The sequence below is a fragment of the Macrobrachium rosenbergii genome, chromosome 5 (genome assembly GCF_040412425.1).
Source record: "Macrobrachium rosenbergii isolate ZJJX-2024 chromosome 5, ASM4041242v1, whole genome shotgun sequence".
Taxonomy (NCBI): domain Eukaryota; kingdom Metazoa; phylum Arthropoda; class Malacostraca; order Decapoda; family Palaemonidae; genus Macrobrachium; species Macrobrachium rosenbergii.
Genome location: NC_089745.1, coordinates 40969199 through 40987989, shown reverse-complemented (window position 1 = coordinate 40987989; position 18791 = coordinate 40969199). Strand labels below are relative to the sequence as shown.

At 36.2% G+C, this 18791-nt stretch overlaps 1 protein-coding gene across 1 annotated transcript in view; it reads left to right on the top strand.

Annotated features, from left to right (window-relative positions):
• LOC136838709 (uncharacterized) overlaps window positions 1-18791 on the top strand; it is a 500953-nt gene that overhangs the window by 287121 nt on the left and 195041 nt on the right. The gene's annotated exons all lie outside the window — the stretch shown is intronic.

Here is an 18791-nt window from a genome sequence, read left to right as displayed (position 1 = left end):
ATTCATATGTATCATGTTGATGGTTTTAGACGCGTTGTCAATAACATGAGTAGGAGTGGACCTTTTAGACAGCAGATGGGATATGGCCAGCATCAAAGAGGCGAATGAGTATTCTGTGTACATTGTAACGACTGACATCCTGATTTGTCTTCCCACTTTGAGTCGAAGTGATTCCAGTTTATGGGGAAATCTCTCGAGTCAGCCCAAGTTTTCGACTCTATTTTTTGAGGGTTGAGGAATCTGAGTATTTTTATTATACAGTTACATAAATATGCAAGTACTTTTGCAAGTTCTGTACATGGTTTGTGTTCATGTGTGCGTTGCCGTGTATGTTATTATATATATACAAAAAAATAAAATATATTATATATAATACTTATATATTATAATACTTATATATAAAAAAATATATATATGTATATACACATATATACATAAAAAATATATATACTATATATATATATATATATATGTATATATACATATATATATATATATATATATATATTTATATATATATATATATATATATATATATATATATATATATATATATATATATATATATATATATATATATATATATATTATACGTATATGTATATACTAGGGTCCCTTTCATAATGACGGCAAAAAAGTCCCTCGTATTTGTACAATCCCATTATTTACGTTACTTGTTAATGTTCATTGTTCTCTAAATGTTAATATTTGTAGGCAAATATGATCATCTGTTCATGCTGTAAATGAAAACAACTACCGGTTTAACCAATAAAACTAATGGTAAAGTATTTACGCACGTTCCCTATATCTTCAAAATTGGCGATAATATACTTTACAGCGCAATGGATGACATAAACAACAATTAGCTTTTACAGTGTAAAGGTAATTTATCACAGTTTCGCATGGCGCCAAAAAATGTATGTATTGTATTATCCAAAAGTACAGGAAATTTTTTATTTTTGGCTAACTTCAACCCGTATTTTTGTCCTTTTATTTCTGTTGTTTTGCTTTCTGCATTACATTACAACATTACAAGTATTCATATTTAAGATGAGCCCAAAATCAATATTACAGAATGAAAATCAACTTTACACAGACCTATCAAATTGTAATGTAACGCAGAAAGCAAAACAACAGAAATAAAAGGACAAAAATACGGGTTGAAGTAAGCCAAAAATAAAAATTTCCTGTACTTTTGTATAATGCAATACATACATTTTTTGGCACCATGCGAAACATAAATTACCTTTACACTGTAAAAGCTAATTGTAATCCATTGCAAAGAACGCCAATTCTGAAGATATAGGATCATATTTTAAACCGCCTGAACAGATGATCATGTTTGCCTACAGATATTAACATTTGGAGAACACTGAACATTAACAAGTAACGTAAATAATGGGTTTGTACAAATACGAGGACTTTTTTTGCCGTCATTATGAAAGGGACCCCTAGTATATACATACATATTTATATATATATATATATATACTGTATATATATGCGTAAATATATATATTTATATATATATAATATATATATATTTATATATATATATGTATATATAAATATAATGTATATATATGGGAAAAATTTTTAACCCCCTATATATAACAATCTGTCGTGTCCACCTTGTTAGTTAGCATTGAATCGATTACTTGTTGAGAATCGGAATGTCATCTCCCTATGGAACGACCGCATTAAAAGTTGAAAAGGTGTGCAAAACAATTATTACTTAGGTAGGCTTATGTGTGTGTGTGTGTTCGTGTGTTCACATAAGGAAGTATGCCTCTTTGGGTATTAACTTGATTTTAAACTCAATACATATGAACAATAAAAGAAAACATAACAAGAATCAACTGTTATTATAACAGTGTAGGCCTAGGGTGTGTGTTCGTGTGTTTGATCAGAAAGTATGGCTATTTGATTATTGATTGAAGAAGCAGTCTCGTGCTCCAAACTTATGAACAATACAGGAAAACGTAACAAAAACCATCCGTTATTATAACAGTGTAAGCCTATGGGTGAGTGTTCGCGCGTTCACGTTACAAACTATGCCTATTTGATTATTAATTGAAGAAGTAATCTTACGCTCTATATATGCGAATAATGAAGGAAAACATAACAAGAATCAACTGTTATTATAACAGCGTAGGCCTATGTACGTTTATTCATGTGTTCACACAAGAAACTATGCCTATATGATTATTAATTGAATATTGAATCTTACGCTCCCTGCAAATGAATAATAAAGGAAAGCACAAACAAGAATCAATTGTTCTTTCCCGTAGCATTCAGGCATCTGTGTATATTCCCTAGGAGGCTTTTGAGTGTGCCATAAATAAGTTAGGCCTACTTTTGATAATTACAGTCCAACAGAAATTGTATGGCATTCGGAAGTGCGGCGTCTGCGGTTAAGGATCTCATAATCTTTTTAGGCTTCTTTTTTTCCCTGGCGTGGAGTTGAGAGAGAGAGAGAGAGGCAACGTTCTTTGAATAATGAATAAAGGAAGGGTAATGACAGAAATACTCAGCCGTGAAGCGCAACCATCTGTCGGAAAGATGAAACAATGCCTTAGTTTCATAAGTCTGTCTGTCTGTCTTTACATAAATCTATCTATCTAATATGTGTGTATATGTATATGTATATATGTGTATATATATATATATATATATATATATATATATATATATATATATATATATATATATATATATATATATATATACAGTATATACATATAATATATATATAAGTATATATATTTATATATAACTATATATATACATACTGTATATATATATGTATGTATGTATGTATGTATGTATGTATAAAAGAAAGCTAAGCAATAAATGTTTTGTCCCATAATTGCCATTAAAGATAATGCTATGATACTCCTTATCCGTACCATCTACACAGTTGTTCAGGGAGTACTTCATTATTACAAGGCGGATCACATGATGTTACAGCTCTCTCTCTCTCTCTCTCTCTCTCTCTCTCTCTCTCTCTCTCTCTCTCTCAAGATAGAAACCTCCATCCGTGCAGAACTAATTCTGTAGACAGAAGACCTTGGACAGAAGAACCATCGGTAGGCGAGTGCGTAGATGGCATATGAATAATGGAATCATAACAACAACTTTAATTCCCCAATTGTGTGACAAGGCTTTCGGCAACTTGTTTTATTTGATCGAAGTCATATCTTGTACTGATTCCTCTCTCTCTCTCTCTCTCACTTCATAAATGGCGGTGATATGAGCATTATTGTTGTATTAATACTCTCTTTTAATTTCTCTGCTCGCGACCGGCTGAAGATGTTACGTATTTGGTTGCGTTCTATCAAACAACAGAAGACTTGAGGGAGTGATAAACATTAGCCACTATAAATTCTTCTGATATTCTTAGCAGTTGACCTTGTCGTGCTTTAGGTACACTTCGTTTCATGTGAGTAGAATCTCTCAACTCCCCGTTATAGTCATGCTTCATTCTTTTCTCATGTACTCGTGTTTATGTCGGAATAACGCGGGCTGATATTCACCGTTGAGTACAGCAAACATGGCCGTATTTTCTTTGCTTGACTAATAGTTGAAAACAATGAAATTAACCCTAATTCGTGTGGTTGCGTGGTCTTGTCTAGATGGAGGATGGGAGAGGAGGTTCTCGAGGTGTGGGGGAAGGTTGGGGAGGGGGAAAGGGGTTCGTTGCAGAATATGCGGTGGAGATATGGGGGAGGGGGGGGCTGTTAGTTAGAAGGGTTGAGGGTGGACCGGTTGTGTGGCGCCACCGATGTGGTTGTGTCGTTACTTCCCTCTGTGATCCCCAGCCCATCATCCACCCTCCCTCCTTCCGTCCCTATCCTGCCCTCGTGACGCCTCTCACCCAGCTCAAGCCACATTCATCGTTTCTTCTGCCCTTTTACGCTCGCGCCCTGCACTCATCCCACAACAAACAAACGTCGGTTTGCACCGATTTGGACGGCACCTGAAACCTTCGCTGCTGCTGCCGCCTCCATCGGTATACGCTGGCGTCAGGAGAGAGGAAGAGAGAGACATAAGGGTATAAAGGCGTTGCATAACCACCAACTGCCCCGCCACTCTTTTTTGGTAGACGTAAATCGGTTGCCCGGACATTATCGCAGTTCTTGCTGTTGTCAGTTTCACGTTTGTCGCATGTTTTGAGTTTTGGGGGACTACGGAAAAAGCTGAATTAAAAAAATTCTCTTCTGTCGCATCGGGACGTTAGAAGTCACACGACCGTTACGTCGTCACCCTTCCCTTATGATTTGTGTGAAGATACTTAGTCTAGTCACGGCTTTCCTCGACGTCCATCGCGAGGGGTAGTAAATAAATAAGGGTGGTCCTGGCGCCAGGGGGGAAGGAAGGATTTAGGCTAAACTGCAGATGCACGGCATCTGTTGGATGACGGTATACATAGCACTAATTTAATCCGCTTTAGACTTACACAAAGCTTTTAACCTCGTAACTGAATAGATAGAATCTCGTTTAGTGGAGAAAGTTGTGGGGTCTTATAGCAACAGGTTTGCTCCTGAATGCAGAAATCTCGTTGGCTGTTGCCAGGGATTGTAACGCGGTTATAAACGAAGAAGTGAATCAGAGGTTCATGGAGTATCATTGTACTCTTCAGTAAATACGGTTTTCTCTGTGCTATTGTTCAACTTTGTGATGATATGAGCAAATATCTCGGCAGAGTATTTTTCCTTATACATTTTCTTTGATACATTAATGGAGGAAGACACTTTTTTTTTTTTTTTTTGCTTGGATTGATAACTGTATATTATTAAATGAATTCGTAAGTTTCCGTTCAGAAATTAACTAGAACCCCTAGAAAAGTATAATGTAACCGAAAACAGATCAAACATCTTGGAAAATGGTAACAATGATTTAATCGTAATAAAAAAAAATCTAAGTTTGCATTAACACCAAATTTTTACTTAATTAATGAATTCTCTTCTTATTAAGCTAGAAGTATCAGTTATGACTGCATTAATTTAAATTTTACGGTCCTTAACACGTCTTGAACTCATTGATTGAATGTGTATTGAACTAACGCGACACTATCGGTGGACATAGTATGAAGAACAGTACTTGACAGTTGAAGCTGGGCTCCCTGGGGCACCAGAAGAGTTGGAAGACCTAGACCTACGTAGGTGGATATCTGTGGAGAGACTTAGATATCAGAATTTTACTAAAAACTGCATTCCTGTCTCTCCCAAAATTTAATCACTTATTACCAGTTATCATGTGTTGATTAAATATGTTTAGCAAAATCTGTGGTGATGATGTACCAGATAGGTAAATATATTTAAGACGGAATGAGCCTTATAGATCCAAGACAGTATGAACAAGTGCGTTCGATTAAAAAGGTAATTCCGTGTGGCCTGAGTATCAGTGACAAAGTTTATGATTTCCGTTGAAAATTTTGTATTTTGTAAATTAATATTTCTTTATTTTCACTAGGAGGTGTTGCAGTTTGTTTATAAAACAGTACACGAACAGCAGAACTTAGTCATTATTATTATTATTATTATTATTATTATTATTATTATTCACTCCATTGGTTCTTGATCACCATTGTAAAACCTTGGTCCAGTCATGTGGATTTTCAGTCTCCTACGGACGTAGACGACAGGATGTTGCCTTTCCTTATTAATAATCTTGTTGTTGTTGTTGTTGTTTCTTATTGTTGTACACCTATCAGTCAAGTTCAGAGTAAAACAAGCCTCTAATCAATCTAACATCCATCCTTATCAACACCACGTGAACACCCGGCCATCGCTCGCCTCCTTGTACATGAACCATGCTGTTCACCTCTGCTGCATTTGAGAGAAGGGGAAGAGAGAGAGGGGGGGGAAAGGTGAAGAGAGAGAGTGGGAGAGAGGGAGAGAGAAAAAGGGAGAAAAGAGAGAGAGGGAGAGAGAGAGAGAGAGAGAGAGAGAGAGAGAGGGTGGGGGCGGGGGAGGCCATATGAGCCAAACATTTTAGGAGCAAAGAAAACTCACACTGGAAGTCAGTGAAGAATGGTTAATAATCAAACGGATCTAAGAATAAAAATAAGAATAAAAACAACGATCTGAGTGGACACCAAGAATATTTTGAAAAATTGTCTAATGAAAAAAATAGAAGAGATTGATTAAGAGGATAAAAGAGCAGAAGTCTTTGAGAATGCCTTTAGAAGGGGCTGTTGAATATGTAAAAATGACTTCATTTTGTGGAGAAAAATGGAAAGATGGCTGAAGTATATTCAGTAACAAGTGATATGTTGCAGTATGGTGGCCATAGTATTCTCAGGTGAATAAGCAGGGTTTGTATATATTGTGTATGTATGAGGAGATGGCTCCACATTGGGTGAGAGGAATATTTGTTCGTTTGTATCACGGTCATTATAAGAGTTACAGGGGCAGATATTTCTCAATATACCTAGGAATATTTATTATGGAGTTTCAGTTGATAAAGTAGACAGGTAACAGACGAATAGATAAGGGGATTTATTGAAAGAATAGGATGCGTGACTCAAGTGTTTGCTAGGTAACATCTGTGTGAGAAATCTGAATAAAGAAAAGAATTTCATACTGTGTACATTGACTAAGGGAAAAGCTTATGATACTGATGATATAGATGACGATGTGTTATTCAAAAGTTATGTATTGAAAAAGGTTAGAGTTACTGGTGGTAATGGTACAGTTGTGTGAGACTGTTAAGGTAGGTGAGTGGCTGGGTTGATGCAAAAGTGCTCTCATATGAGAACGTGTTGTGTCTCCGTGAAATTATTATTTTTATAGCTGGAGTGGTGAGGGATGCCACTGAATTGACGAGAATGCTGAAATAAAGTTTATTATTATAATTTTTTTTATCTATCTCAGTCATCCTATTCGACTGGTGGTATTTATAGTGTGGGGTTCCGGGTTGCGTCCTGCCTTCTTATAGGAGTCCATCATTTTTCTCACTGTGTGCGCTGTTTCTAATAGCACGCTCTTCTGCACGAGTCCTGTAGCTATTTCGGCATCTTCTTTTTCCAGGTTCCTTTTCAGTGATCTTGGGATCGTCCCAAGTGTTCCTGTGATTATGGGTACAATTTCCATTGTCATATCCCATATTATTATTATTATTATTATTATTATTATTATTATTATTATTATTATTATTATTAAGTAAATGTGGCGCGAATATAGTGAGGCTGGCTGATGAAAATAATCATGGTAATGAGTTCGGAGAAAAACAAAGGAAATTGATATTTGGATTACCACTCACAACCTGTCTGCCTGGAATATTTAATGGCTTAGTCGGTGTAAAGATTATTTATGGTCTTCAACTTTATAAAATATACCCATAGTAGGGTAGTGCCGCCAACCCACCTTACGTGGTGCACTGCGACCATTACCAAAAGGAGTTGCCAGCGTTCCTTCGGCCCCTAGCTGCACCCACTTTTTAGCCTTTTACTTTACCTCCGTTCCTGCTTCCTTTCTTCAATCTTGTTGTCCAACTTCGGTATTACATTTTAGCGCAACTGTCGAATTATCTCCCAACTCCACCGTGAGATCCTTGTACATCATCTCCTATATTTTCTTAATCTCTTCATCTTGCTGTCCAACCACTCCAACTTCTCTTCTTCACTGTCAGAAGCTTTATAATGGCCAGTTGTGCCACAGTGCTTGGCCTAAATTTTATAACACGAATCTTTTATTAAATTGCCTTTTGTGATAACTAAAGTGATGAGCTGTTAATAGATGTAGACATTGCATTAATAAAAGTTAGTTATGTTTTTAAATGTTAATTTTATTAATTATGAATAATTATTTTTAATTTTAATGATTATTTAATTAGTAATAATGATTTTAATTACTTAATCGGTAATTATACAACTTAAATGTCGGTACACCTAAATTCTCTCTCAAAGCAATTCGTCAGCATCAACATGATTACAGCAAAGAAACTTAAATTATTTTGAGCAGGAAACAAGCAAATAGGTCACATTGCTATATGTGCATGACCTATCAATGTTGGCTCGCATGGAGATTGGATTTCTGCAGTTAAAGCAAAGACATCGTACCACTGTTTTCTCAAGGGAGGCGCGATGGACCCTCTGTCAGTAGGAACCGTCTTGTCTTTGTTTTGCTGGCATCAGCTTTCGCTTGGAAAAATTGTATATGAATTTTGAATTTTGTCTAGCTCAAAAATTATAATTTTGGGGGAAAAGAAAGATACAGGCATCAACTTTCGCTTGAAAAAATTGTATTTGAATTTTGAATTTTGTTAAGCACCGAAATAATAATTTTTTGGGAAAGGGACAAATTGGAAGATAAAGCTCCTTGATTTGCCTCTACTGTTGTGTATTTGAAGCGGTATATATATATATATATATATATATATATATATATATATATATATATATATATATATATATATATATATATATATATTATATATATATATATATATATATATATATATATATATATATATATATATATATATATATATATATATATTACACATACACTGTATAATTGAATCGTTTGTTACATACCATTTTAGCTGTATGCCCCACCCGAGTCCGATCACTGACACGCGCTCCATCCGTCACTCAAGGAATGGCGTGGACGCCAGATAAATTTAAATCCATCACTCAGTCAATCAAGAAATTGCGTGATGAAACGCACAATGATCAGTTGCGAATTCTGTTAAAGAGAAGGACCTATGGCTAACTGACTATTTTTTCTGAATGTCCCATAGCCGGACCATATCTGACATTGGCGAGGATTTTTAGTTTTCTGTAAAAGAAAACTATTGAGATGACTTTGTCTGTCCATCCGCACTTTTTCTGTCCGCCCTCAGATCTTAAAAACTACTGAGGCTAGAGGGCTGCAAGTTAATCATCAAACATACCAAATTGCAGCCCTCTAGCCTCAGTAGTTTTGATTTTATTTAAGGTTAAAGTTAGTCATGATTGTACGTCCTGCAAATAGGACAGGCCACCACCGGGCCGTGGCTAAAAGCTTCATGGGCCGCGGCTCATACAGAAAACTCGATTGCGCCGAAGTTTCTTCATCGCATTTTTTTCTTGAGTGACGTCATCCACATGAACGATTACCAGAAGCAGATATTGGACCTTATGATGTTCACTTCCAATCGACATTCAGAATGTCTTAGGGAGTACAAATCCAAAGTATTTAATCCCAAATAGTCATATTAATTAAGTCCATTTTCGATGTCTGGATTACTGAATCAAAATAGGATCTTGAATAGAAAGAGAATGAATGGAGAGAGAGAGAGAGAGAGAGAGAGAGAGAGAGAGAGAGAGAGAGAGAGAGAGAGAGAGGAGAAAATATGGTGTGATGTTCTTCAAAGGCGGCTTTACCTTCTGTGTCCTCTCAAAGGAAAGTTATTCAACTGTCTCTTTCCCTCTCCTGGCCTAATTGTATCTAGTCGTGAGTGTCAGCTTGAATTGCCACATAGATAATATTATATATATATATATATATATATATATATATATATATATATATATATATATATATACATGCATACATATATTAACTCTGTTCAAATTATTATTATTATTATTATTATTATTATTATTATTTTTTACATCTACTTACATTAATAATAATAATAATAATAATAATAATAATAATAATAATAATAATAATAATAAAATTGTGTCCATATATTAATTTTCCCACCTTTGTGCAATATTGATAACTTGAGTCGAGTTTCAAGGCGGTGCCTAACACTCAAAGGTCGGAACTTGTCCTCTCCATCTTTGATTATATTATCGTAAAATTTTGACGGAATGGGAATGATGACGATGATATATTGTAATAATAATGTGCAAAAAACACAGATAAACAAGAAACTTAGCAAGCGTTTTTTTCCTTTGCAACAACAGTCATCTAAACTTGTTAATTCATCAAAGTGACTCACAAACACCAGTTTCTTTAAATGACTGCCCAAAGCAACGCCACTAAGCCTCCCGAGCTTTCAAATATAAGGGTTCAGGTTGCTGATACCTATCGATAATATAACATCCACTACGACTAATAAGCAATACAATGGTAGTGTACTATCGTATACTTAAACGGAACCGCCTCCTCGCAAATACCATTTGTTTCCACGAATATTCTTTAATGGCGTTTCCCCAGTAAAGCTAATTTCATGAATGGGCTGGAAACTTGAAGAGGATAAATGGTCGTAGTGTGTGTGTGTGTGTGTGTGTGTGTGTGTGTGTGTGTGTACGTACACATGCGCACTGGGAAAACAATGTAGACGAACTTGCTGTCGAATGGAGTGACGGACAACCGGTCATTCATCAACATCTGTTCGCTTTATTAATTCCTACTATGGGAGGTCGTTGCCCTCTTGCTAACTAGAAAGAAGGCCTAAAAATCGGCGTCTTCAATCTTCTGCTGTCACTGGACCCGTCCCAGTGCAGATCAAAGATGTCAGTTAATACTAAAATGGATGGATACTGAAGTCAGTCTCTATCTTTGGTCGTTGAACAGACTTATACTTTAGTCACCGTGGAGGATCGTGAAAATGGAACGTAATACTGCGCCGAGCAAACAGACAAACATAAGCAGAATAAAACGGAGTTCTTTCACAATGTAAATAAAGAGGAGGGGTTTAAGGAATTTCAGCACGGCTTTTCTGCCCCGAAGACACTTTCCAGGCTAAACTCGTCTTCTTCCAAGACTCTACAGCTCCCATTAGTTATTCATGTATGCGGAGCATAACATCAACACACTCGTCACCATGTTGGCTGACCCTGCCATGATTCTTTGAGTGCTAGCAATGAAATACAGGCAACTCAGTGGAATAAGTCGATAAATTCACTATCTTTCCTTCTTAGCACGTTGTACATAATCATAGCACGTAAGAAGATAGACACCCCTGGGTTTTAAAATCGCCATGTTTCAAGGCGCGATACAACCCATCATAAGCAGGCAAGGCGTATCTTGACGAGTGACATTTTAAAAAGGGTTCTCTCGCTAACATCACCCCCACAACCCCCGACCTCTCCCAAATCCCCACCTCCCATCTCTCTTATCCGCATAGGGCTTCCCTACAGTCACTCTCCTCAAGAATGCTGGTGGCACCCTCTACTAAAACGACCCTGACCTTCGCCTATCTAGCCTCGAAAATTAACGCCTTCTGTAAAAGCCTGACACAACGCGAGTGAGGCGAGGCTAGGAGGAGGAGGAGGAGGAACTGTAAACATATGCCATACATTTTGTACAGGTGACATTTTTTTACTTGCCACCTGCGAAGAGCTTCGTAGACTAAGTACTCACTTGCTTTATTCGTTTAATCTTTCGTCTGCTTACTTTACGTAATAGTTCAAAGCCAAGTACTCGAAATATCTGAAAAATTGCGGTGTAAATTATAATATAAATTGCAATATAAATTATTGTAAAAATCATGACTAATTCAAAAGATAAATTATCAAAATGTGATTATTTAAAGCAAGAAGGCATACGAATTCTCGTTTCATAAAATATCGACACTATTTGTAGCGTACTGAAAGTAACTGTCAAAAAAGGGTAAAAAATAACAAAAAGAAAAACGGTCAGAATAAGCTGAATGTCTCCTAACCATCATTAGTACATGAAAATAAAAAAATAAAATTCATTTGTAAGAAAAATGCCAACTAGCCACATATGTATAAAACATTTTTTTATTTTTATTTCTTGCTATAAAAAAGCACTTTAAAGAAATAGATACCATTGTTAACTATAACTACATGCACAACCATTCACTTCTATGGTCCAGTGATTATGAACCTAGCCTCATAAGTTAGAACCGGGATCGATCCGAGAGAGAGGATTAGTGCTGTTTCTTGGAAAATTCACTGTAAATTTGTTGAAGTGATTAATGCACCTGGTACTTAGCTAAGTGTGGTTGATATATATATATATATATATATATATATATATATATATATATATATATATATATATATATATATACATATATATATATATTATATATATATATATATATATATATATATATATATATATATATATATATATATATATATATATATATATATTGCAAATACCGATGTATACTCACATCTTCAGTGGAATTATTTTTTTAAGAGCTGTATATTGTAAATACACGAAAAAGCCTGGAAAGCATTGCTTTACTTCACCTAATAGTGGTGTTTGCGGTATATTTTCACCACGAGTCACTAGTGGTTTAATACAATCACACACAATATATATATATATAATATATATATATATATATATATATATATATATATATATATATATATATATATATATATATATATATATATATATATATATATATATTTATTTATTTTTACTTTTTGAAACTGAACACGCCCATGTTCTATGGACTCCTCGCCCCCAATTACAACCCTCTCCCGTTTCCCGCGGGCCCCGTGTATAAAAACTGATCCTGAAACGCTTGAAAAGTGGCGGGCCAATTCGAAACTTCTCAGTCAATTATCAGTAGCGTAGGATGTCTTCAATTTGCGCATGGAACGGCCTTCCTTCCGAGGTAATTTCGACCTTACTCAAGCTCTTCACAAGGAGGAAAATCCGCTGTCCGTGGTCTTGCTGATAGGAGACCACGAAGCCATAAGCTTGTGCTTAAATGGACCAATTATCCAGTTCGGGGAAAAAAAAAAGAAGACAGCGTCACCACATATCCGTAGTTTCGGAGGGAGGAATCGTGTTACCCAGTTTTATTTTCTTCCCGGAATTCCCTCAGTGGACCACATTTCTCTTGCTCTTTCTATCCTCTTAATGTTTCTTAAAAGGCTCGGCTCTCTCTCTCTCTCTCTCTCTCTCTCTCTCTCTCTCTCTCTCTCTCTCTCTCTCTCTCTCTCTCTATATATATATATATATATATATATATATATATATATATATATATATATATATATAATCAACAATCATGTGTGGAACAGAAATAAATTTCTGACTCACATCATGATCAACCGACTTTCAGTTGAAAGACCTATATCCTGATATATCAGAAATTTATATATATAATATACATATATATACACACACACACACACATATATATATTATTTATGTATGTGTCTGTATGTAATTGTCGATGTGGCAACTCAAGCTGACACTCACGACTAAATACAATTAGTCCAAGAGATGGAATGAGATAGTTAAATAACTTTTCTTTAAAATGGTACAGAAGGTAAATCCCCATTTATAGTACACACACACCACATTATCTCTCTCTCTCTCTCTCTCTCTCTGTGTGTGTGTGTGTGTGTGTTTTATCGTCTCATCTCTCTGTATTTAAATATTTATTTTCATTTCGTAACTCCTGAAAATGAGGACGGCTCCAAACTGCGTATTTGGGGCAGAAATAATTGCACTGCGTACTCACTAACGGATAAGGAACCTCGCGGGACTTTTTAATGATTCTCTAGGCATCAAATAACAGCAGGTCAGTAATAGTGAAACGGTCATTCGACATGATGACAAAAAAAGTCGCTCTACCTGAGACTGCGGTTTTGTCTTTGTCAAGCGTTGGAAGTTGGGCTCTATGGCAACTAGCACGTCTTCAAAAAATCTTTACAGATGATCTGTTACTCTAAGCTGGGATAATACTATCTGAGTCATCCTGTATAGTAAAAATGAAAAGCTATGCATCTGATGAAAATAAAATATTGGTGTATTTACTCAAAAGGTATCTAAAGAAACTCTCTGCAAGAGTACTCCATGTGATAAAAAATGAATCATGGCAAATGGATTAAAACACTGGAAATAGAGGGTAACAAAAGCATTCTCTCTCTCTCTCTCTCTCTCTCTCTCTCTCTCTCTCTCTCTCTCTCTCTCTCTCTCTCTCTCTCTCTCTCTCAATATAATAATAATAAGAGAGTTACTTTTCCGTTCCGCATTTGTGGGGAATAATGGGCTTTTATATACTAAAAAGAAAATGAAATAGCAGGAATATACATCTTTTATACATCTTCCTTTGCTCCAGTTTAGAACAAGAGTTGATAGAGATAAAATTGATAAAATTAAAATTAATTTTATCTTTGATTTGCACAATTTGTCCGACCAGATCTCCACAGTGTAACGGAGGAGAATTTGGTCATGACAACGTTGTAGAATCGGTCAGGTTCATGTCCGGCTTGTGAAATGAAAATAATAAGTTATTTTTAAACGTTTAGTTTCACTGCAAGGAAATGGAAACAGCTGCAATTGAATTTCAGTTAGCAAAATAAGACGCCCAATTATTTCGGGTAACTCAGTTGATGTTTTTTTAGTCTTTTTTCTAAATGTAAACATTTTACCCTGGTTAACACTGTTTTGCAGACCCATGTCCCATGTATATACAAGTACAGAGATAACTTTATTTATGTTTGTTTTACTGATTTTTTGTTTCTTCCTTTCCTAATCTTGTAATTTCTTGTAAAATTTCCCAGGCGTAGATGGGGAAGTATTTTCCCTCTCTCTTTTTCTCTCTCTCTCTCTCTCTCCACAAAGTTACCTAAGTATAAATGTGAAGGCATTTGAACTCTCTCTCTCTCTCTCTCTCTCTCTCTCTCTCTCTCTCTCTCTCTCTCTCTCTCTCTCTCTCTCTCTCTTAAATTACATAAGCAAAGATGGGAAGGTATTAAATTTGTACTCTCTCTCTCCCTCTCCCTTAAATTACATAAGCAAAGATGGGAAGGTATTTGTACTCTCTCTCTCTCTCTCTCTCTCTCTCTCTCTTAAATTACAAAAGCAAAGATGGGAAAGTATTTGTACTCTCTCTCTCTCTCTCTCTCTCTCTCTCTCTCCCTTAAATTACAAAAGCAAAGCTGGGAAGGTATTTGTACTCTCTCTCTCTCTCTCTCTCTCTCTCTCTCTCTCTCACAAATTTACCTAAGTATAAATGTGAAGGCATTTGAACTCTCTCTCTCTCTCTCTCCAAAGTTACGTAAGTACAAATGTGAAGGTGCCTGAACTCTCTCTCTCTCTCTCTCTCTCTCTCTCTCTCTCTCTCTCTCTCTCTCTCTCTCTCTCTCTCTCTCCACAAAGTTACCCAAGTATAAATGTGAAGGCATTTGAACTCTCTCTCTCTCTCTCTCTCTCTCTCTCTCTCTCTCTCTCTCTCTCTCTCTCTCTCTTCCTTAAATTACGTAAGCAAAGATGGGAAGGTATTTATACTCTCTCTCTGTCTCTCCACAAAGTTACCCAAGTATAAATGTGAAGGCATTTGAACTCTCTCTCTCTCTCTCTCTCTCTCTCTCTCTCTCTCTCTCTCTCTCTCTCTCTCTCTCTCTCTCTCTCAAGTTACCTAAACAAAGATGGGAAGTTATTTGCACTCTCTCTCTCCCTCTCTCTCTCTCCTTAAGTAACCTATGCAAAGATGGGAAGGTATTTGTACTCTCTCTCTCTCTCTCTCTCTCTCTCTCTCTCTCTCTCTCTCTCTCTCTCTCTCTCCACGCGTTTGACCCATCTTGTGTGTGCTAACGTCAGTCATTCTGGCGACCGGGATCTCGCCCAAGGAGGAGAGGACGCCCCAGCCAGAGAGAGAAGTGTTTGGCCAGTGATACATCAAACACTTGTCATGCGCCAGGGTTGTTACCATGCTGGCATCCATCAGCAAGTCCGCAGTAAACATACATTTAGACAGGGATAATATTTGGTCTGATATTCAATCGGGCTACGTGATGTTTGACATCTATATTCTTTCTCTTTCTTTGCAAACAAGACGTGTCATAAACATGTCACCAACTTATCTCATACATATCCCAAACAAGTTGCATACAAGTCAAAGTCTTACTGGTAATCCAGTTTATTCTGAATGTGTCCACGCTGCAGGAAGATATGTCAACAGCATGTGTTTGTAACTTATCACATACATATCCCAAACAGGATGAATACAAGTCAACGACCTATTCATTTATTTTGAGGGTATGACATTGCTACAGTAAAACTTGTCATAAACACATTGTCAACTTGTCTCATACATATCCCAAACAAGTTGTATACAAGTCAAAGATTTATTGGTAGTCCAGTTTATTCTGTGGATGCATCCACGCTGCTGGAAAATATGTCTTAAACATATTTTGCATCTTATTGCATACACATCCAAACAGGTTGAAAACAGGTCAACAACTTATTCATTTTTTTAAAGATATGATCACGCTGCATTCAAGCATATCATAAACATGTCACCAACTCGTCTCATACATATCCCAAACAAGTTGTAAACAAGTCAAAGACATATTAGTAATCCAGATTAGTGCTTCATGTGATTATTCAGCATTAGTCAACGATTCGTTCTTCACTTAAAGTCACTGACATGTTTTTTTGACATGTTTTCAGCCTGTTAGTGATATGTATGATACAGTTGCTGACTTCATTAACAGCCCTTAATGTCATCAAACTCAGTGGGAAAATGGTTTTCGCTTGCAGCCCATCTGCCAGCGAGAGTAGGCGCCGACTGTCCAAAGTCTTATCTACTGACAAAGCAATGCCGTGACCCAGCAGTAGGAGTTTCTCCAAGTTCCAGTGGAATAAAGTACAAACTTTATTTCGTTTTTGTTTCGTGTATATATGTGTATAAGACTGTGATTGTGGTTTTTTTGTGTTACCGTTCTGAGATAGGGAATAAGTTTGTGGCTGGGGGAAATTAGTAGTTTTTCAAGAGACTTTGCTATAATTGTACGTTGCAAGGAATTGAAAGAATGCTGGAGAGAGAAGCAGATATATATATCTTTGGAAAGGACAATTTTCGTAATTTTATTTAGGCTGATTGTATTCTGACCTCAAACAGAACTCTGAATGCGACGAGATTTAAAAAAAAAATAAAATCAGAAATGTTTCTTCATGGCAGCCATTTTTTTACGAATGAAAAACAAAATATTCAGTAACTGGGAAGTATTCATGCACTGAGTGGCCCCACTTTGATAGAAGCTATCAGTGAAGAGTACGATTTGCCACAACCATTGCAACTGTAGGGAGATGTTTTTGTTTTTGCAACTACAGTAAAAGAAAATATGAATATATTCTAAGAGAAAGTATGAGGTATGTTATGTGCACTACCTCATTGCATTTTCAGTGCCTCTTCTTTAAGTAAGATGTTTGTGTATGCTTTCGTTTTTTTTTTAATTGATCATGCTGTAAAGGTGCACTTGTCAAGCGAATACAGTGACCTAGATTTAGGCATCTTTTGCCTTTGTTTTGTGACCCTAATCATCGTCCTTTTTTTTTTTTTTTTTTTTTTGAGTGGGAAGGGGGGTATGTAAAAGTAATATTACACACATAAATGAAAATGTGAATAAAGATTTTTTCTTGTGATTAAAGTTATATAAAAGCATGAATGACCATTATTTACGAATGTTAGACTAAAAAGCCACTCATTTTTTTTTAAATTAAGGCCCCATTCATGTTTTTCTGGATCTGTCATTCGCGGATTAACGAAATTGTTACAAATTTGTATTGGCTTCAAGTTACTAGCTGTACCCAGCCTCTGGAGCGATTAGTTGTGAGTAATTTTTCAGCATGAAAAAGTGTCCATTTTTTATAAATATATCTAGTGTTGAAGTGCGCCATCAGTCTGAGTGCAAAATTATATCACTCTTATCGCGTTATGTAAAAAGCAATTAATTCCTTTGAAAATCGAGACGGTCATGCTTTTTGCTTTGACGAACGAGAGGACGCCGAAGATAAAATTATAAGGATTTGGGGAATTTCACGTTACTTTTTCCCATGAGCCAATCCAAGAGATGATTATGTGAAGGAGAGATAGAGAGAGAGAGAGAGAGAAAGAGAGACTATGGATCATTTCTTTCTTTCATAAAACTTCTGGCTTTTTCCAGCTTCATTAAGAACTTCATTTGGCCTGTATGTTTATTTCATTCCAGTAACCAGTCGTTTTTCAGGGTGGCAGTTCATAAACATTGGTTGATTAGCTCATAATTATTACTGTTATTATTATTATTATTATTATTATTATTATTATTATTATTATTCTGTTTGTGTGTACGCTTTTTGACAGATATCCTGCTTGGACACTATATATAAATAATTAAATCTCAGCTGATTTATTTGGAAAGCTAGAACGCTAGTGGATACCTTATGTTGATATATACAGCTGTTTTTTAGTTATTTTAATTTATCGCCATTTTCCGCCATCTCTTTTAAATTACTAAAGAACTGAGTCACACCAAAGAGATTCCATTGTTATTGCAGTTAACTATTGCTCTAGAATTCTGCTACATCGTACAGATCCATTTGATTTTACGTAGAAATCACATATGAGCTGAAAATAGGAGGAATGTAATTTGATAGAAATTGAGTTTGGATGACCGCTGGTTAATCGGATATATAACTCGGTTTAATTCGTGAGGTTATTAATCGAATGAGTCAGTTGCCAAGGAATAAATACTTTTTTTAATATAAATATCATCTGTTGCCGTGGTGGCGCAGTGGTTAGGTTCTCACCAGTTGAAAGGACTGGGGTTCAAATCCCGTCGCTCACTTGTCGCTTGGGGATGGCGCCTTTGCATAAACCCGGTGGCCCACCAACCTAGCGGTCTGAAAACTCGTGAGGGTTAGTAAGAAAATAGGTACCAGCCCTCAGGCTAGGGGTTAAACTTTAAGGGGGCCTAGCGATACACTGGCCACGTGTCTTAGGCAATGGGACTTCTCCCCCCACTGGCTGTCGGCCTAAGAAACCGGAGTTCAGCACCAGCCCTTTGAGACTTGCGAGGCCCAGGAGGACTTTAACCTTTAACCTCAACTGTTTCAAGTGGATCTTGTCAGTGTTATAAT